The sequence below is a fragment of the Eurosta solidaginis genome, chromosome X (assembly GCF_040869045.1).
Source record: "Eurosta solidaginis isolate ZX-2024a chromosome X, ASM4086904v1, whole genome shotgun sequence".
Taxonomy (NCBI): Eukaryota; Metazoa; Arthropoda; class Insecta; order Diptera; family Tephritidae; genus Eurosta; species Eurosta solidaginis.
In genome coordinates, this window is record NC_090324.1 from 159,523,433 (window position 1) to 159,546,158 (window position 22,726).

General features: G+C 36.6%; 1 pseudogene; it reads left to right on the top strand.

The window, feature by feature from the left end:
* The first annotated feature begins 20,815 nt into the window (after positions 1–20,815).
* On the top strand, positions 20,816–22,500 carry LOC137234721 (uncharacterized; annotated as a pseudogene).
* The last annotated feature ends 226 nt before the right edge of the window (positions 22,501–22,726 follow it).

Below are 22,726 nucleotides of genomic sequence, written 5' to 3' on the forward strand. Positions count from 1 at the left end.
CAACTAATCAAGTTTGTAGCAGCTGTACCTTGTCTGCAACGACCTCACGAAAGGCTTTTCAACGAGTTGCTGTAGATCGGTAAGTGCTCTCTTTGCTTTATCTTTAGTATTGATTTCTTATGATTTTTACTGAGTTGACATTTAACTCGTAAACGAGAGAACTTGCAGTTTTGCGAATTGTGGAAATCCCATATCACGGTTTAAATGTCAGCTTCAATAAAACCTATATAAAATTTTTTTTATCAACTTAACATTTTGCTGCTTAACATGTAAAAATCGCGATTTATGTCGCATGCAATTTTTTTGTTTCGGTACCCAAATATACGATATTCGCGTAGGCATATTGCTGCATGTCCGAAGATGATATAGATTATTAATTTTATTTTTTTTTTCCATGCGAGAAACAAATGCAAAAGCCAGAATTGTTAATATAATGAAATATTAGGCCGGGTCGAAATAGGAAAATATTATTTTTTGTTTGCGACATATAAGAATTTTTTTTAATTGCACTAAGTTTTCTTTTGGCGAGCTTTAGATAAAATGTAAGTTCAGCTTATGAATAAATAGTAATTATCCACTTTTAAAAGTAAGAAGAAACGCTAGAAATGGAACATTTAGTTGTAAAGAAAAATTTATTTTTATAATATACATATGAAGTTTTGTCATTAATTAAGAATGAGATGAAATTGTTGTTTTTTGTTCTTTTCGGGAAAATAATCATGTGTGAGTAGTTGTGATTACTACGGTTTCCTCGGGCAATGGTAAGCTAAGAAATATATGATGTGAAGTACTGTTAGGGGTTTTCAGCTAAATTTTTTCTGGCCAATGGAAACCATGGATGGGTGGGTTGTGAGCCACTAAATCAGCTTCCACCTTGATTTAGATTTATTCCAGCTTTGTTGAGACCTACAAGCATCGAGTTCCTAGAGTTGGTTTGTTCAAGTTTAACGTAACGTTTTGGTCTTTTTTTCAGTTTGGGTTAATTTAAGTAATTTTCTTTTAGGGACTCTATAATAAAATGTAGTAGTGGGGATAGCTTATCGATTAGCCAAGAACCTCCCCAGCCACTGAAGCCTAGCCTTGATAAATGGGTCCCAATCGGCTTTTCTGTTCGCTACCAACAATTATACTTAGTTTTTATGACTTTCCCCACTAGGTAGCGATGTACCTAGGATTTTTCCAATACCTCAATTGGAGTACGAGGGAAATCCAAGGTCTTCCTTACCAGCCTCATTCACTGATGGTTACATTTTTGGCGCCCAACGTGGGGCAAAGCAGGTTTATTGTACATGTAACTTTTTATTAAGTTATTAAACATATTTAAAAAGATTTACTTGGCAATTTCTTGTTTTGTTCCGAATTCCGATACATAAATTTCAAGTAATAGTTAAGTGTTTTCTTCCAGTCGACATTTCATTTAAGTAGGAGCGCAGGATTTACAAGCTCTTGGCGTAGATCCGAGATGCTTGTCCGCTTTCCTTCTAATTGGGATTAGCTTGGAGGTTAGAGTTCATTTTTCCGGATTCAACTGCAGTATTTATAGTCCTTTTAAATTTTAAAATTCTTCGGCTGGATCTTAGGCATTATCGGCTCGGATTCCATTGATGTCTACCGCTGAATCAAATATTTCGCTTTTATTTTAATTAAGTTCTTCTGTTGAAAGGATGGATACTTTTATCTGACCAATTTGGATAGGTAATTTTCGTTTCATTTCACTTGGAAATCTGGATTTGCAGACCTTATTGGTTTACCAAGCTAAGCTCTGTCCGATTACCAAGCTTTTGCTTAACAATTTTTAATAGCGGTTGTGTCTGAGTTAGTTACCAATAGCCCTTTTATATTTTCCTATCTCAACAAAGCCTGTTGTAAAACATCACATTTTTTTTTTACCATAAGTCCCTTACGAGGAAACGTTTATTACAAACTGAAAGAAGGAAACTATTTAACAAGTTATTATATTTTAGTGGTACAAGTTTTTTTTTAATTTTAACGAGTCACCATGCCACTTGTACGCAGTTCGGAAAATATTCCGCAATTGTCGGCCGTTTCAGAGGATTGTCCCTGCGCAATTTGTCAGCAAGTAATGCAGACTACACAAGATTGCCTAATCACATTATGCAATCACGTATTTCACAAAGTATGCATCGATACCTGGTTAAAGGAAGAACACGAATGTCCTTGTTGTAGGAGACTGTGTCATATTAAGGATTGTGTGCCAATCAGCATCACAAAACAAACTGGTAGTTTTGCAAACCGCCAACAAAATCAAAACCAACGTCGCGGTATCGGGCGTAGACCCGCAACGAGAAGCAAAACAAACTCCAGAAAGAATCTTTCATATTCGTTTAGGGATATGAGTACAGTCAATCGTACCCTTCAGCCCTCGCCTCATAATGCATCTATGCCTTTGATCGACGTGAGCGAGATTCGAGTCGACAAGCGGGTAGCCAACAGCCACCTTCACCTACATCCATTGATTATGGCAGAGTATCACAAATCGTTGAAGAAAGTGTTGCACGACTGCTTTCCCAACTAAATTTAAATTCAGCCCAAAATAATGACTTTAGGCATACGGCTAGTTCTCAACAGAGGTCAGCCAATGAGTTAAACCTTAATAGTCAAACTTTTCCAAATTTTCGACCAGATAAGACCATAACCATTATCCAGAATTGGAATGTCAAGTATGATGGTTCGACAGATGGATTCACTGTCGATGAATTCATCTATAGAGTTAGAGCACTTACTCAAAGCCATTTAAATAACGATTTTTCCTTGCTTTGCAAAAATATACATATGCTCCTTTACGGAAGAGCGCGCGATTGGTATTGGCGATACCACAAGCAAACAGAAGTTGTAGAATGGCAAGGTTTCTGTGCTGCGCTTAAATATCAGTTTAAAAATTATCGCTCTAACTTTGATATCAGAGAGCAAATACGTAGACGCAAACAAAAGCCAGGCGAGTCTTTCGAGTCATTTTACGACGCCATTTGTGTTATGTGTGATCGCCTGTCTATACCTATTGACGAGGAAGAATTTATAGAGATTTTAATTAGAAACCTTAAACCAGAAATACGTCACGAATTGCTTTATATTAACGTTCGGTCTATTGCACATTTGAGAAAACTTTGCCAAATGAGAGAAAATCTCTTGGCAGATGAAAATTATCGACGATCTCAGCCATCCCGAAATTCTCCGCCGGTATCACGGCGGCGTAATATCTCCGCGATAGATGATGATCCGTTCGTCGAGGAGATGGCAGAAGAGGAAACTAAAGGAAACGTAGCTGCAGTGCACCAAATTTTACCATCCAAATGTTGGAACTGTCAAGAGGAAGGTCACCATTGGCAGGACTGTCTTTCAACACGCACCATATTTTGTTATGGATGTGGTGAGCCGGAAACGTATAAGCCCCAGTGCAGTGTATGTACACCACGGCGTATGGAAAACTTCCAGAGGGGTGCATCTCGGAACAAGCGAGTGCACCCGAAATAAATTCCTATGAAAATACACCAACACATGACCATAACACCCGTGTTCCCTTACCAAAATTCTCTGAAAGTGATTTACCACCAGCGCATGAAACCGTTCCACGCCATTTGGTTCCGTACCATGAGCGATTGCGCAACTACATGGCAGTGAAAAAGAGAATCTTTGGGGAAAATTCAACTAATAGGTTAAAGCGAAATACGGAAAGACTTAGAGCATACTTCAAAGAGGTAAAACCGGCTTGTCAACGCTTTCTTTCATCAGTGTTCGCAAATAACTCCGATGGAAGATTCTACGCAAAAATTATATTTCTAGGTTATGAAGAATTAGGGTTACTGGATACCGGCGCGAACATCTCTTGCATAGGTTCCACATTAGCTCAAGAAAATTTTGCTAAGTATAAAGATTTTCGGCCTATTAAAACCAGCGCTAAAACTGCTGACGGGAAATCTCACCAAATAACCGGTTGCTTAAATGTACTGGTGCAATATCAAGGCGTCACGAAACGCATACAATTTTTCGTAATTCCAACAATAACCTCACGTTTGATATTAGGTGTGGATTTCTGGAAAGAATTCGAGTTGGCTCCTGGGCTGATATCTTCTGTAGACATCAACCCTGTAATTAACTCGTTAGATTTTTCCAAAAGTAGTACTCATAGTATACCTATGGTTGACCCTGGTGAGGAAAACATCAATTATCCTTTAACTGTGGTACAAAAACAACAGCTGAATGTTATAAGAGCAATGTTCCCGAATTTTGAAAAAGTAGGCTTAGGAAGAACGGGCTTAATTAAACACAGCATCGAGGTAGGAGACGCGAGGCCAATTAAACAAAGGTACTACCCCGTAAGCCCAAATGTAGAACAGTTAATGTTTAAGGAGATTGATCGTATGCTAGATCTTGGGGTAATTGAACCATCAGAGAGTCCTTGGAGCTCTCCAATGCGACTGGTAGTGAAGCCAGGTAAAGTACGTTTATGCCTTGATGCACGCAAGTTGAATGAGGTAACAAAAAAGGATGCCTATCCCTTGCCTAGTATCGAGGGCATTTTCGCCAGGTTACCCAAAGCTAATATAATTACAAAATTAGATTTGAAAGACGCTTATTGGCAAATTGAGTTAGACGATAAGTCGAAACCAATGACGGCATTTACAGTCCCTGGGCGGCCGTTATACCAATTTGTCGTAATGCCGTTCGGCCTATGTAATGCTCCCTCAACAATGTGTAGACTCATGGACGAAATAATACCTCCTGAGCTACGTCATTGCGTTTTTGGATACTTGGACGACCTTTGTATTGTGTCGGATACTTTTGAGTCCCACCTATCCGTATTAATACGAATAGCCGAACAATTTAACAAAGCCAATCTCACGTTAAATATAAGCAAAAGTCAGTTTTGTGTAACAAAAATAAATTACCTAGGGTACGTGATCGGTAGCGGAGGAATCTCGACAGATCCTTCCAAAATAGAATCGATATTGTCATAGCCAGTTCCACGCAACTTAAAGCAAGTAAGAGGTTTTTTAGGAATCTGTGGATGGTATCCGGAGGTTCATTGAAAATTTCGCAGAAGTTACTTTTCCCATAACAGAGACGCTGTCAACAAAAAAGAAGTGTGCCTGGACTCCTGCAGCACAAGCGGCATTCGAGAAATTAAAGACTCTTTTAACCTCTGCCCCAATTTTACAGAACCCAGATTTTTCAAAAAAATTTTACTTGCATTGTGATGCCAGCGATTTTGGTGTTGGAGCAGTATTGATTCAGAAGACAGACGAAGATTTGGAAAAACCTATCGCATATATGTCCAAGAAGCTGAATTCCGCGCAAAGGAACTACAGTGTGACCGAAAGAGAGTGTCTTGCAGCAATAACTGCTATTGAAAAGTTTCGATGTTATCTTGAGTTGCAAGAGTTCGAAGTATAACAGACCACTCTAGTTTGGTTTGGCTAATGCGTCAACCAAATTTAAGTGGCCGGTTAGCTCGATGGGCGTTAAAGCTGCAAGGTTACAAATTCCACATTTCTCACCGGAAGGGTAAAGAAAATGTAGTACCAGATGCATTGTCGCGAATTCCAGTAGATGCGGAAGTTGCTGCTGTTGAATTAGTTGGCCCAGAAATTGATTTAGATTCGCCTGCTTTCTCTGACAATAACTATGAAAAACTGAAAGATACAATCAAAACTGAGAAAGATAATCTGCCCGACCTCCGCGTGCTGGACAAATTCGTATATATCCGAACCGAACATAGTTCAGGTGACCCTACCCAAGAAGAACAATCATGGAAGCTGTGGGTACCTGAAAGATTGCGAGAGGATGTCATTAAACGAGCCCATGACTGTGTGATAGCAGCACAAGGTGGTATGAGCAAGACCATCGAGCGTATTCGGAGACATTTTTTTTGTCCAGGATTGGTTGCACAGGTGCTAGAGTACATTCGAAATTGTGAAATCTGTAAACAAACAAAAGCTCCTAATAAAACCTTGAGACCTCCTATGGGCAATCAATCTGTTTCTGTTCGACCATTCCAACGACTTTATTTTGATATCTTAGGCCCCTATCCCCGTAGTAAGAAAGGATATATTGGACTGTTTATAGTGGTAGACCATTTCAGCAAATTTCATTGGTTGTGTCCCCTAAAGAAGTTTACATCAGTGGCGATCCAAGAATTTCTGCAAAAGGAAATATTTCATTCCTTCGGTGTACCTGAATGTGTAATAAATGATATTGGGGTTCAATTTAAATCCAATGATTTTAATGCATTTTTAACCTCGTACGGAATAAATCATATTTACACCGCATTGTATTCTCCCCAAAGCAATGCATCCGAACGCGTCAATCGTTCGTTGGTTGCGGGAATACGTGCATACATTAAGAATGACCACAAAATGTGGGACGAACACCTAAGTAGCATTTCCTGTGCTCTTCGCAACTCTATTCATGAAGCAACACACCGCACTCCCTATGAAACATTATTTGGATTTCACATGGTAACGCACGCATCTCAGTTTGGTTTATTACGAGCTTTAGGTACGCTGGAAGAACCCCACTTTCCTATAACTCAAGATGATAAAACGACGCTTCTGAGAAATGATATACAAGCAAGCATGAAAAAAGCATACGAAAGAAATGTTAAACAATATAATCTACGTGCAAAACCTGTAGCTTTTCTACCAGGGCAAGAAGTATTTCGACGTAATTTTGTTCAGAGCGATTTCTCGAAAAACATCAATGCAAAGTTCAGCCCACAGTTTTTAAAAGCCCGAGTATCACAAAAGTTGGGAAATCATTATTATAAGCTTGAAGATTTGCAGGGACGTCCCATTGGCACTTTTCACGCGAAGGACATACGGCCATAACTTTTCCAAACTTCCGACTAACCTTCTGAATCATAGATAGGAGGTTATCCGGTTTTGTAGCAGGCCTCATAAGCCATCCCTTCACCTTTTACAACTTATTTTTATTTCCAAACGCACAATGCCAAAACTTTAAAATTCTTGTTGTCGCCAAGACGATAAGCTGCCATTTGTATTCTCACATGCGATTTTATGCGGTAAAAGTACAACTTGGTAGTACTTGCATATGACAGCAAACTGTTTTACCAACTTATTCCAATAACAGCTGATCATTTAGAGGTCTATCCCGTCCTTCCAAAAATTTAAGACTTCCTTTCTTTTCGAGCCACGGACCTGACCAGATGTCTTACCATTAAACCGAGTTACGGAGAATAATATTGAAACCGATAGGAAAGAAGAACGAAGGGCATAAAATTTTCTCTCCCACACTGAAGCGTGCTTCCAACTCCAAATCGCAATCTATATGCGCCAGTCATCAATCATCTTTAACCAGCGAACGTCGTGGCATACAAAGTGATTTTGTGCATTGTTTTGTGGTGGTGAAGTGTTATAAAATTTCTTTCTTATATATATATATATATAATATATATAGTTATATAAATTAAAACAATTGAAAAGAAAAATCTATGAAAAGATTATAATTATAAGTTCGCTACAGTAAAGATCTCTTGTCGCTAATAAGCGTAAAATTTTAAAAGCGGACTTTTCTAATACATATATACATACCTTTGTATGTATATGCAAATACAAGTGCCGATGAAATGTGAAATTGTACAACTTTAAAGAAATTTTTTTAAGCCACTATAATTAAAAATAAAAGAACGTTTGCATATACCTTGCATCACAGTGGAAGATTCCTGATGATGATCTCAGATGGAGATCGAAATATCGAAATTAAATACATATAAGCAACAAACGGAGTTGTTTTATTTAAAACAGGCCTAGAGCTCATAAAACAGAATAATATATATATTTTTCAAAAAAAAAAAAAGCCAAAAAAAAAAAACGGAAAAAAAATATATATACATATATATGTATTATGTATATATTTATATACATATAAATGTATTTTTTCAAAAAAAAAAAAATGGAAACAAATGCCCAAATTTGTGAAAAAACAAAGAGAATTTTGAATTTATAATTAATAAGTTTTGAAGTAATAAAACTAAAAGTACACAAATAAGGAAGATTAGTGCAACTAAAATTAAAGGAAAAGAAAAGAAAAAAGGTATAAAAAATTTTATTAGTTGAATACATGTGTGTGTACGTATATATGTGAACGTTTGTAAGGTTTAAATTTTTCGATAAAAAGCCATATCTATATATATATATCTATATACATATAAATATGTACCTATATATATGTGTATAGATATATGTATATGAATATATATTAATAAATTAATTCCTATAAATCGAGTTAATTTTTTTCTTTGGGTTTTATGTATATACGTACAAACATACATTCGGTAAAAATTATCGTGAGAGAAAAAACAGTCATATAAAACTACAACAAAAGAACCAGAGACGCGGGAGATTTTTTTAATAGATACATACTATGTATCGTAACTGGTGACACACAAACCTAGGTTAGCCTAAAATGTTATCATACGATTATGCTAACGAACTAGGGTAATGACAACATAAAACAAGTAAGGAAGGCTAAGTTCGGGTGTAACCGAACATTACATACTCAGTTGAGAGCTATGGAGACAAAATAAGGAAAATCACCATGTAGGAAAATGAACCTAGGGTAACCCTGGAATGTGGTTGTATGACATGTGTATCAAATGGAAGGTATTAAAGAGTATTTTAAGAGAGAGTAGGCCATAGTTCTATGGATGGACGCCATTTAGGGATATCGCCATAAAGGTGGACCAGGGCTGACTCTAGAATGTGTTTGTACGATATGGGTATCAAATGAAAGGTGATAATGAGTATTTTAAAAGGGCATGGGCTTTAGTTCTATAGGTGAACGCCTTTTCGAGAAATCCCCATAAAGGTGGACCAGGGGTGACTCTAGAATATGTTTGTACGATATGGGTATCAAATGAAAGCTGTTAATGAGTATTTTGAAAAGGAGTGATCCTTAGTTCCCTAGGTGGACGCCGTTTCGAGATATCGCCATAAAGGTGGACCAGGGGTGTCTCTAGTTGTACGATATGGGAATCAAATGAAAGGTGTTACTGAGCGTTTTAAGAGGGAGTGGGCATTAGGTGTATAGGTGGACGCCTTTTCGAAATGTCGCCATTAGGGTGGGCCAGGGGTGACTCTAGAATGTGTTTGTACGATATGGGTATCAAACGAAAGGTGTTACTGAGCATTTTAAGAGGGAGTGGGCATTAGGTCCATAGGTGGACGCCTTTTCGAGATATCGCCATTAGGGTGGGCCAGGGGTGACTCTGGAATGTGTTTGTACGATATGGGTATCAAATGAAAGGTGGTAATGAGTATTTTAAAAGGGAGCAATCCTTAGTTATATAGGTGGACGCCTTTTCGAGATATCGCCATAAGGGTGGACCAAGGGTGACTCTAGAATGTTTGTACGATATGGGTATCAAACGAAAGGTGTTACTGAGCATTTTAAGAGGGAGTGGGCACTAGGTCTATAGGTGGACGCCTTTTCGAGATATCGCCATTAGGGTGGGCCAGGGGTGACTCTAGAATGTTTGTACGATATGGGTATCAAACGAAAGGTGTTACTGAGCATTTTAAGAGAAAGTGGGCATTAGGTCTATAGGTGGGCGCCTTTTCGAGATATCGCCATTAGGGTGGGCCAGGGTGACTCTAGAATGCGTTTGTACGATATGGGTATCAAATGAAAGGTGGTAATGAGTATTTTAAAAGGGAGTAATCCTCAGTTCTATAGGTGGACGCCTTTTCGAGATATCGCCATAAAGGTTGACCAAGGGTGACTCTAGAATGTTTGTACGATATGGGTATCAAAGGAAAGGTGTTACTGAGCATTTTAAGAGGCAGTGGGCATTAGGTCTATAGGTGTACGCCTTTTCGAGATATCGCCATTAGGGTGGGCCAGGGGTGACTCTAGAATGTTTGTACGATATGGGTATCAAACGAAAGGTGTTACTGAGCATTTTAAGAGGGAGTGGGCATTAGGTCTATAGGTGGACGCCTTTTCGAGATATCGCCATTAGGGTGGGCCAGGGGTGACTCTAGAATGTTTGTACGATATGGGTATCAAAGGAAAGGTGTTACTGAGCATTTTAAGAGGGAGTGGACATTAGGTCTATAGGTGGACGCCTTTTCGAGATATCGCCATTAGGGTGGGCCAGGGCTGACTGTAGAATGTTTTTACGATATGGGTATCAAACGAAAGGTGTTACTGAGCATTTTAAGAGGGAGTGGGCATTAGGTCTATAGGTGGACGCCTTTTCGAGATATCGCCATTAGCGTGGGCCAGGGTTGACTCTAGAATGTGTTTGTACGATATGGATATCAAATTAAAGGTATTAATGAGGGTTTTAAAAGCGAGTGGCCTTTAGATGTTTATGTGAAGGCGTTCTCGCGATATCGACCAAATGTGGATCAGGTGATCCAGAAAATCATCTGTCGGGTACTGCTAATTTATTTATATATTCAATAACACTAACAGTATTCCTGCCAAGATTCCAAGGGCTGTTGATTTCGCCTTGTAGAACTTTTTCATTTTCTTCTACTTAATATGGTAGGTGTCACACCCATTTTACACAGTTTTTTCCAAAGTTATATTTTTCGTCAATAAACCAATCCAGTTACAATGTTTCATCCCTTTTTTCGTATTTGGTATAGAGTTATGGCATTTTTTTAATTTTTCGTAATTTTCGATATCGATAAAGTGGGCGTGGTTATGGTCGGATTTCGGCCATTTTTTATACCAAGATAAAGTGAGTTCAGATAAGTACGTGGGCTAAGTTTAGTAAAGATATATCGGTTTTTGCTCAAGTTATTGTGTTAACGGCCGAGCGGAAGGACAGACGGTGGACTGTGTATAAAAACTGGGCGTGGCTTCCACCGATTTCGCCCATTTTCACAGAGAACAGTTAACGTCATAGAATCTATGCTCCTACCAAATTTCAAAAGGATTGGTAAATTTTTGTTCGACTTATGGCATTAAAAGTATTCTAGACACACTAAATGAAAATGGGCGGAGCCACGCCTATTTTGAAATTTTCTTTTATTTTTGTATTTTGTTGCATCATATCATTACTGGAGTTGAATTTTGACTTAATTTACTTATATACAGTAAAGATATTAAATTTTTTGTTAAAATTTGAATTTAAAAAAATTTTTTTTTAAAAAGTGGGCGTGTTCTTCATCCAATTTTGCTAATTTTTATTCAGCACATATATAGTAATAGTAGTAACGTTCCCGCCAAATTTCATCATGATATCTTCAACGACTGCCAAATTACAGCTTGCAAAACTTTTAAATTACCTTCTTGTAAAAGTGGGCGGTGCCACGCCCATTGTCCAAAATCTTACTAACTTTCTATTCTGCGTCATAACGTCAACCTATCTACCAAGTTTAATCGCTTTAACCGCCTTTGGCAATGAATTATCGCATTTTTTCGGTTTTTCGAAATTTTCGATATCGAAAAAGTGGGCGTGGTTATAGTCCGATATCGTTCATTTTAAATAGCGATCTGAGATGAGTGCTCAGGAACCTACATACCAAATTTCATCAAGATACCTCAAAATTTACTCAAGTTATCGTGTTAACGGACGGACGGACATGGCTCAATCAAATTTTTTTTGGATCCTGATTATTTTGATATATGGAAGTCTATATCTATCTCGATTCCTTTATATATGTACAACCAACCGTTATCCAATCAAACTTAATATACTCTGTGAGCTCTGCTCAACTGAGTATAAAAAATCATACCATCCAACTAATCAAGTTTGTAGCAGCTGTACCTTGTCTGCAACGACCTCACGAAAGGCTTTTCAACGAGTTGCTGTAGATCGGTAAGTGCTCTCTTTGCTTTATCTTTAGTATTGATTTCTTATGATTTTTACTGAGTTGACATTTAACTCGTAAACGAGAGAACTTGCAGTTTTGCGAATTGTGGAAATCCCATATCACGGTTTAAATGTCAGCTTCAATAAAACCTATATAAAATTTTTTTTATCAACTTAACATTTTGCTGCTTAACATGTAAAAATCGCGATTTATGTCGCATGCAATTTTTTTGTTTCGGTACCCAAATATACGATATTCGCGTAGGCATATTGCTGCATGTCCGAAGATGATATAGATTATTAATTTTATTTTTTTTTTCCATGCGAGAAACAAATGCAAAAGCCAGAATTGTTAATATAATGAAATATTAAGCCGGGTCGAAATAGGAAAATATTATTTTTTGTTTGCGACATATAAGAATTTTTTTTAATTGCACTAAGTTTTCTTTTGGCGAGCTTTAGATAAAATGTAAGTTCAGCTTATGAATAAATAGTAATTATCCACTTTTAAAAGTAAGAAGAAACGCTAGAAATGGAACATTTAGTTGTAAAGAAAAATTTATTTTTATAATATACATATGAAGTTTTGTCATTAATTAAGAATGAGATGAAATTGTTGTTTTTTGTTCTTTTCGGGAAAATAATCATGTGTGAGTAGTTGTGATTACTACGGTTTCCTCGGGCAATGGTAAGCTAAGAAATATATGATGTGAAGTACTGTTAGGGGTTTTCAGCTAAATTTTTTCTGGCCAATGGAAACCATGGATGGGTGGGTTGTGAGCCACTAAATCAGCTTCCACCTTGATTTAGATTTATTCCAGCTTTGTTGAGACCTACAAGCATCGAGTTCCTAGAGTTGGTTTGTTCAAGTTTAACGTAACGTTTTGGTCTTTTTTTCAGTTTGGGTTAATTTAAGTAATTTTTTTTTAGGGACTCTATAATAAAATGTAGTAGTGGGGATAGCTTATCGATTAGCCAAGAACCTCCCCAGCCACTGAAGCCTAGCCTTGATAAATGGGTCCCAATCGGCTTTTCTGTTCGCTACCAACAATTATACTTAGTTTTTATGACTTTCCCCACTAGGTAGCGATGTACCTAGGATTTTTCCAATACCTCAATTGGAGTACGAGGGAAATCCAAGGTCTTCCTTACCAGCCTCATTCACTGATGGTTACATGTTCTGCTATTTCAATATTGAATTATATTCTAAGAAATACTAAAAATGCAAATATTTGAGAAAGTTAACTTTTTTAAGGCCTAAAAGTAATTTCGCAATCTTTAGGTAAGTAAACGGTTTTAGAGGATAAATACATCAATATTAAAAAAAGGTCGTAATTTAAAAGTTTCGTTAACAGAGGCGTATCCGGTAAAGGTGGGACTTTCCCATTAAAAATTATTCGAATAATAAACGCTTTCATTCGACAGGAATTCGTTATTCGAATAGTATTTATTAAAACTTTATTCGTTTATGTGAATAATATTAATCGAAAACCATTACTTACTATCCGAATGCCTGTCTATTCTAATACATAACTTTGTTATTCGAATACTCCCTTATTCGACACATATTCTTAATTAAAATAATTATTCGAACCTTTTATTCATTTATTCGAATACCTTACGTAGCTATTCGAGTACGTTATTATTCGAATGCCTTACTTTGCTATATGAACCTTACGGTACTATGTTACCAATGATTTCCAAAAAAATTTAAAAAAAACTTATACGATCAAGGCTCGTGTATGTGAACAAGCATATGTGTACGTACATATATTTATGTATTGATAGCTACGTATGTACGTTAGACTAGGTCGCGAAAAAAGGTTGTAAAAGTCCCCTTTAAATATGAAGCTTTTGTTGAGAGAGTTTCGAAATTTTAATTTTTTATTTTTTTGATCCTAGAAATACAGCCGAAATAGTTTTTGTTACTTCAATTTGGTCTTTTGACATCAGATTTTTAAAATTGATATGCCATTATCAATCTTCTTGTCTTGGAAATCCTATCGAGCTATAAAGAAATTTTCACATGATTAGGTCAGCTAATTGGGTTCATTCCCCCTAAGGTATCTTTTTTGCTTTACCAGACAAAAGTACTTCTAAGTTTTTCTAAGCAACTTGGCAGTGATTTGGCAAGCACTCCGAGCTAATTTCTGCTATGAAAAGCTTCTCAGTGAAAGCTCAACTTCCTTGCAGATGCCGTTCAGAGTCGTCATAAAACATGTAGGTCTCGTCTAATAAATTTGTAGGAAAAATTAAAAGGAGCACGACAGAAATTGGAAGAGAGGCTCGGCCTAGAATCTCTTCGAAGGTAACCGCACCTTGCATTTTTATTTTCTACCACTAATATAAGGATGACCAACATAGACATTTTTTGTAACCCATAAAAATTTTATGGAGATTTGACATGCGGACGAGTTTACAGCAACGGTCTGCTTCGGTCGCAGAGGATGCACCAAAATTTATGGAACAGTTATAATTCTTTTTGGAGATAACATAAATAAAATGCAGGATGAATATGAAAAAAATATTTCAAAATCTCAAATAACCCATAATTTTGAAGCGATAATTCTATGGAAAAAATATATAGCAATATCAGCTGCAACAGCAAGTTCCGAGAGGTGTTTTTAGTGCTATTAAAAAATATGGTAAACTGCTAGCGGGGAAAAATAGTTGGTACGGTGAATAGTGCCACGTTGCAACCTAAAGAAAGATGCCACCTACAAGGTTAGATTAAAAGCGAACTCAACAATAAGAGTTTACGAACGCTATAGCGAGTTGAAAGGAAAAAAAGTAGTGACAGAAAGAAAGGCGCGACCTGCTAACCACCAGGAATAACGAAACAATTCGGTGACTATTATGACGAAATATGAATATCAATATAAAGATTAAACAAGTAAGGAAGGCTTAATTCGGGTGTAATCGAACATTACATACTCAGTTGAGAGCTATGGAGACAAAATAAGGGAAAATCACCGTGTAGGAAAATGAACCTCGGGTAACCCTGGAATGTGTTTGTATGACAGGCGTATCAAATGGTAGGTATTAAAGAGTATTTTAAGTGGGAGTGGGCCATAGTTCTATAGGTGGGTATCAAATGAAAGGTGTTAATGAGTATTTTAAAACGGAGTGGGCCTTAGTTCTATAGGTGGACGCCTATTCGGTATATCGTTATAAAGGTGGACCAGGGGTGACTCTAGAATGCGTTTGTACCATAAGGGTATCAAGCGAAAGGTGTTAATGAGTGTTTTAAAAGGTAGTGGGCCTTAGTTCTATGGGTTGACGCCTTTTCGAGATATTGCCATAAAGGTGGACCAGGGGTGGCTCTAGAATTTGTTTGTACGATATGGGTATCACATGAAAGGTGTTAATGAGTATTTTAAAAGTGGGTGGGCCTTAGTTCTATGGGTGGACGCCTTTTCGAGATATCGCCATAAAGGTGGACCAGGGATGACTCTAGAATTTTTTTAAGATATCGGTATCAAATGAAAGGTGTTAACGAGTATTTTAAAAGGGAGTGGGCCTTAATTCTATAGGTGGACGCCTTTTCGGGATATCGTTATAAAGGTGGACCAGGGTTGACTCTAGAATGCGTTTATATATTATGAGTATCAAACGAAAGGTGATAATGAGTGTTTTAAAAGGGAGTGGGCCTTAGTTCTATAGGTGGACGCCTTTTCGATATATCGCCATAAAGGTGGACCAGAGGTGACTCTATAATGTGTTTGTACAATATGGGTGTCAAATTAAAGGTATTAATAAGGATTTAAAAGGGAGTGGTGGTAGTTGTATATGTGAAGGCGTTTTCGAGATATCGACCAAAATGTGGACCAGGGTGACCCAGAACATCATCTGTCGGGTACCGCTAATTTATTTATATATGTAATACCACGAACAGTAATCCTGCCATGATTCCAAGGGCTTTTGATTTCGCCCTGCAGAACTTTTTCCTTTTCTTTTACTTAATATGGTAGGTGTCACACCTATTTTACAAAGTTTTTTTCTAAAGTTATATTTTGCGTCAATAAACCAATCCAATTACCATGTTTGAACCCTTTTTTCGTATTTGGTATAGAATTATGGCACTTTTTTCATTTTTCGTAATTTTCGATACCGAAAAAGTGGGCGTGGTCATAGTCAGATTTCGGCCATTTTTTATACCAATAGAAAATACCAATATAAATATGTGAACTGAGTTTAGTAAAGATATATCGATTTTTGCTCAAGTTATCGTGTTAACGGCCGAGCGGAAGGACAGACGATCTATTGTGTATAAAACCTGGGCGTGGCTTCAACCGATTTCGCCCTTTTTCACAGAAAACAGTTATCGTCCTAGAATCTAAGCCGCTACCAAATTTCACAAGGATTGGTAAATTTTTGTTCGACTTATGGCATTAAATGTATCCTAGACAAATCAAATGCAAAAGGGCGGAGCCACACCCATTTTGAAATTTTCTTTTATTTTTGTATTTTGTTGCACCATATCATTACTGGAGTTGAATGTTGACATAATTTACTTATATACTGTAAAGATATTTAATTTTTTGTAAAAATTTCACTTAAAAAAAATTTTTTTTTAAAAGTGGGCGTGGTCGTTCTCCGATTTTGCTAATTTTTTTTAAGCATACATATAGCAATAGGAGTAACGATCCTGCCAAATTTCATCTTGATATCTTAAACGACTGCCAAATTACAGCTTGCAAAACTTCTAAATAACTTTCTTTTAAAAGTGGGCGGTGCCACGCCCATTGTCCAAAATTTTACTAATTTTCTATTCTGCGTCATAAGTTCAACGCACCTACCAAGTTTCATGGCTCTATCCCTCTTTGGTAATGAATTATCGCAATTTTTCGATTTTTCGAAATTTTCGATATCGAAAAAGAGGGCGTGGTTATAGTCCGATATCGTTCATTTTAAATAGCGATCTGAGATAAGCGCCCAGGAATCTACATACCAAATTTCGTCAAGATATCTCAAAATTTACTCAAGTTATCGTGTTAACGGACAGACGGACGGACGGACGGACGGACGGACATGGCTTAATCAAATTTTTTTTCGATACTGATGATTTTGATATATGGAAGTTTATATCTGTCTCGATTCCTTTATACCTGTACAACCAACCGTTATCCAATCAAAGTTAGTATACTCTGTGAGCTCTGCTCAACTGAGTATAAAAACAAGTAAGGAAGGCTAAGTTCGGGTGTAACCGAACATTACATACTCAGTTGAGAGCTGTGGAGAGAAAGTAAGGGAAAATCATCGTGTTGTAAAAAGAACCTAGGGTAACCCTGGAATGTGTTTGTATGACATGTGTATCAAATGGAAGGTATTAAAGAGTATTTTAAGACGAAGTGGGCCATCGTTCTATAGATGGACGTCATTTAGGGATATCGCCATAAAGGTGGACCAGGCCTGACTCTAGAATTTGTTTGTACGATATGGGTGTCAAACGAAATGTGTAAATGATAATTTTAAAAGGGAGTGGGCCTAAGTGCTATAGGTGGACGCCTTTTCGAGATATCGCCATAAAGGTGGACCAGGGGTGACTCTAGAATTTATTTTGTACGATATGGGTATCAAATGAAAGGTATTAATGAGTATTTTAAAAGGGCGTGGGTCTAAGTTCTATAGATGGACGCCGTTTCGAGATATCGCCATAATGATGGACCAGGGGTGACTCTAGAATTTGTTTGTACGATATGAGTATCAAATGAAAGGCTTTAATGAGTATTTTAAGAGAGCGTTGGCCTTAGTTCTATATGTGGACGTCTTTTCGAGATATCGCCATAAAGGTGGACCAGGGGTGACTCTAGAATTTGTTTGTGCTATATGGGTATCAAATGAAAGGTGTTAATGAGTATTTTGAAAAGGAGTGGGCCTTAGTTCTGTAGGTGGACGCCTTTTCGGAATATCGTTATAAAAGTGGACCAGGGGTGACTCAAGAACGCGTTTGTACAATATGGGTATCAAATGAAAGGTGTTAATGAGTATTTTAAAAGGGCATGGGCCTTAGTTCTATAGGTGGACGCCTTTTCGAGATATCGCCATAAAGGTGGACCAGGGGTGACTCTAGAATTTGTTTGTACTATATGGGTACCAAATGAAAGGTGTTAATGAGTATTTTAAAAGGGCGTGGGCCTTAGTTCTATAGGTGGACGCCTTTTCGAGATATCGCCATAAATGTGGACCAGGGGTGACTCTAGAATTTGTTTGTACTATATGGGTATCAAATGAAAGGTGTTAATGAGTATTTTAAAAGGGAGTAGGCCTTAGTTCTATATGTGGACGCCTTTTCGAGATATCGTCATAAACGTGGACCAGGGGTGACTCCAGAATTTGTTTGTACTATATGGGTATCAAATGAAAGGTGTTAATGAATATTTTAAAAGGGCTTGGGCCTTAGTTCTATAGGTCTATATATAGATATCGCCATAAACCTGAACCAGGGGTGACTCTAGAACTTGTTTGTACGATATGGATATCAAATGAAAGGTGTTAATGAGTATTTTAAAAGGGAGCGGGCCTTGGTTCTATAGGTGGACGCCTTTTCGAGATATCGCCATAAAGGTGGACCGGTGGTGACTCTAGAATTTGTTTGTACTATATGGGTATCATCAAATGAAAAGTGTTAATGAGAATTTAAAAAGGGAGTGGGCCTTAGTTCTATAGTTTGATGCCTTTTCGAGATATCGCCATAGAGGTGGACCAAGGGCGGAGCCGCGCCCATTTTGAAAATTTCTTTTATTTTTGTATTTTGTTGCTCCATATCATTACTGGAGTTCAGTATTGACATAATTCACTTATATACTGTAAAGATATTAACTTTTTTTAAATTTGACTTAAAAAAAAAATTTTTTTTAAGTGGGCGTGGTCGTTCTCCGATTTTGCTAATTTTTATTAAGCATACATATAGAAATAGCAGTAACGTTCCTGCCAAATTTCATCATGATATCTTCAACGACTGCCAAATTACAGCTTGCAAAATTTCTAAATTACCTTCTTTTAAAACTGGGCGCTGCCACGTCCATTGTCCAAAATTTTACAAATTTTCTATTCTGCGTCATACGTTCAACTCACCTACCAAGTTTCATCGCTTTATCCGTCTTTGGTAATGAATTATCGCACTTTTTCGATTTTTCGTAATTTTCGATATCGAAAAAGTGGGCGTGGTTATAGTCCGATGTCGTTCGTTTTAAATAGCGATCTGAGATGAGTGCCCAGGAACCTACATACCAGATTTCATCAAGATACCTCAAAATTTACTAAAGTTATCGTGTTAACGGTCGGACGGACATGGCTCAATCAAATTTTTTTTCGATACTGATGATTTTGATATATGGAAGTCTATATCTATCTCGATTCCTTTATACCTGTACAACCAACCGTTATCCAATCAAAGTTAATATACTATGTGAGCTCTGCTCAACTGAGTATGAAAAGCGGTCCCATCGATATTCGGATTGAGCTAAAATTTCACAAGGCCGTATCTGCCAACACCGCTGCTTATTGTATACTGATCCATGATAAATGTATGAATATATTCCATTTACATATGTTGTAAAAAAGATTATTTAGAAAGATAGTAGTAATTTTATGAAACTACACACACACATACACACGCAAGTATAAGTTAACACATAATAAATTCACTTACCTTTTTGGCTACATAGTTAACACATAATTAATTCACTTACCATTTTGGCAACATTTTTGCCTACCTTACAAAAAGCTTTTCATTTCTTTGGTGGTTCCCACAGTAAATGAAATTCCAATTAATTTTGAAGTAATAATAAACCTTATTAAAATTTTGCACTTCCTGTTTTGCAGTCAATAAATAAAAATACTCATTAAGCAAAAGTAACTAAATTTTGCTTCACAAGCGAAGTTGAGCTAATTCAAAGAATTAGCACAACAAGCCACTGCACGCCCATCCGCTACAAAGCTGTTGCTTGCGCTAAAGTGCTGACTTAGCGTCTAGCACACCTCAGCGCAAGCAATAACCAATACTTGCATGTCTTTGTTGTTTTTGTTGTGTTAACGCGGTAGCGAATTATTTGATTTAATATGACAATTTTACAAAGTAAGTCTTCAGTATGCATCTTATCGTGTCCGGGTCTGGTTTAAAAATAACAAACAATATAATTGGTGCTCGAGCTAAAAAAGCATAGTATTAATGAAAGGTAAAAATTTAAATAGTTTTAAAAGTTAAGAAAAAAAAAGCAAACAGTTTTTAAGTTAAAAGCTTAAAACTTAAAAAACTTTAGACAAGAAAGTAACACTAAATAACTTTAAACATTAAATTGCCATCAAAATGCCAAAAGTTTAAAAATTAAAAAAGTCTAAGAGCTTGAAAGTGTGAATTAATAACTTCAATAATTTAAGTGCCAAAAATTAAAAAGGCTAAAAACTTGAAGGTTTCACTAAATAACCTTTTAAAATAAAAGTGCCACTAAAAATCACCAAACCAAAGTGCCAATCGTGCCACTAAATATCATCAAACCAAAGTGCCACTCGTGTCACTAAAACCCACCAAACCAAAGTGCCAAGCATGCGACTAAAAACCACCAAACCAAAGTGCCACTCTTGCCACAAAGACCACACACCGGACAGAAGATAGCCACGGGTACCGGCAGGAGGACCGAAGTACAAAGGGAAACGTGCAAACCCCCACCGAGCAAAGCGGACCTTAGGATGCTGACTCATGTAGTGTAAGTGAAACTAAAAGTAAGAAATTTTTTTTTTAATAAAATATAGAACATAAGCCAAAAACCTCCTTTCAAAAAAAAAAAAAAAAACAAAAGAAAAACGTTATTAAGAATTTTTAATTAAAAAGATAAAAATTTTTTGTTATTATTATAGTCTGAGCCTTTAGGAAAAATAAAACAAGATTTTCCGCAAGCCAAAGGCAAAAGTTCTGAGAATTTCTTTGAAAATAGAGGAAACATTTTTTTTGGTGTTTTTTCATCCAAATACTAATTAATTAACACGACTATTAGAACAAAAAGGAAGAAGATGCCAAACCCAAACAATTTGATACGACCACAAGTGTTAGGAAACAACAACCCAAATCCCAACCCACAGCCCAATCCTAATCCTACTTCACAACCTTCTCCCGAACAAACAACACTTATCAGGAGTTTAGTAACACAAGTACTAAATACCGAAAGAACAAGTATTATGCAGAACATTATAGGGACTGACACGCAACAAACACCCATTAGATACCAGATGATAGACGAGGTGTACATAAACAATCGCTCAGAAATAGATAAAATCCCTGATGTAGTGAGATCGTTGAGAGAATTCTCTGGTAAACCAGCAGAGTTCAACTCTTGGAGGAAGAGTGTTGAACGAGTTCTTCAAATTTACGAACACACGAAAGGGACCCCAAAATACTTTGGAATCCTAAGTGTAATTAGGAACAAAATCGTGGGCAGCGCTGACATAGCGCTAGAATCATACAATACTCCCTTAGATTGGAAAGCTTTTTCGATGTGTCTCACGACACGCTACGCAGAAAAGAGAGACCTAGGGACATTGGAGTACCAAATGACTGGTCTAATCCATGGCAGGCTCTCGATTCAAGACTTTTATCAAAAAGTTTACTCCCATCTCTCCTTGATTCTGAATAAAATTGGTTGCATAGACGTCAGCCAGGAGTCAACTAAGCTACTTACTGAAACCTACAGAATAAAAGCCCTCGGCCTTAACGGCGATCTCCCTCGACTACTATGTATGAAGAAGCTTAAAAACCTCCCGGAAGCTCTTCACTTATGTTTGAAATTAGAAAATCAAAAATTTATAAGCACACATGCTAATCACCAGAATGGATTTAGTGATTATGACTACAAACCACCTCTACCACCTCGAAACTTTACCTACAAATCACACCAACTTCATCCAGAACTAGCGTACCTACTGTAGAGTTATCTACTTTATTTAAATATATTTTATTTTTTGAATTACTTTATTTTTGAATATTATTTCATAAAGAAAATTTTAATGTCAGTGTATTAATAAATTTTCAATGTTAGTATTAAAATTTTTAAAATAAAAATATATAAAATTTTAAAAAATATATAGTTGTATTATCAACTATATTATGGCGATCCCGCTCCGAATCATAAGGGTACTATAAAAGTCAATACATTTTCTGCAAACTGGCCGGTTTGTCAATATGGACAATTACTCCGTTTATGTAATTACAAGTGCCCTCAAAAAGATTTCTACGTAAAATACCTAATGAAATTTTAGACGCTCTAATTATTTACATCACTGCCGAAATACACTCAACGTTTATTAGTTTTACTCTTTGGCACATTCGATTTTATTACCACCAATGCAACACAAACCAGTACGTGCATGACCAGCGAGGCGCTGGGCATTTAAGTTGCATCGAGTTTCTTTCAGTCTTACGTCAGTGATAGCAAAACGACAAATAAAAATTTACTTAAATTTAAGATTATCACAAAAATTATGAAGCAGATTGCTGATAAATTTTCTATACATAATTTATTTGGACACGAAAATTATGAATATTATACAAGATTTACTGGATGTATACTAAAAGTACAAGATAAATTTATATGCAATTTTCAATATCCACCCCCACCATGTTGCAAATTAACTCAAAAAAATATACACTTCAACACTCTCTGAAGACTAAGAAGACATAGTTGCAGTGTCAATGTGAGTGATGAAGTTTACCACCTATCTACCTTCAACATTTGCTATCTAAATCTTTCGTTGAATTATTAGTGAAGTTACTAAATGTATACAAAATAAAGAGTTAAAATATTCAAAATTACAGTTATATTAAATATATTTTAATTATATACACTCTTTCTCCAGTTTATAATCAAAAATATATGTCATTAACACATGTAAGTAAATTTACAACAACAGACATATAAACTCAAATGC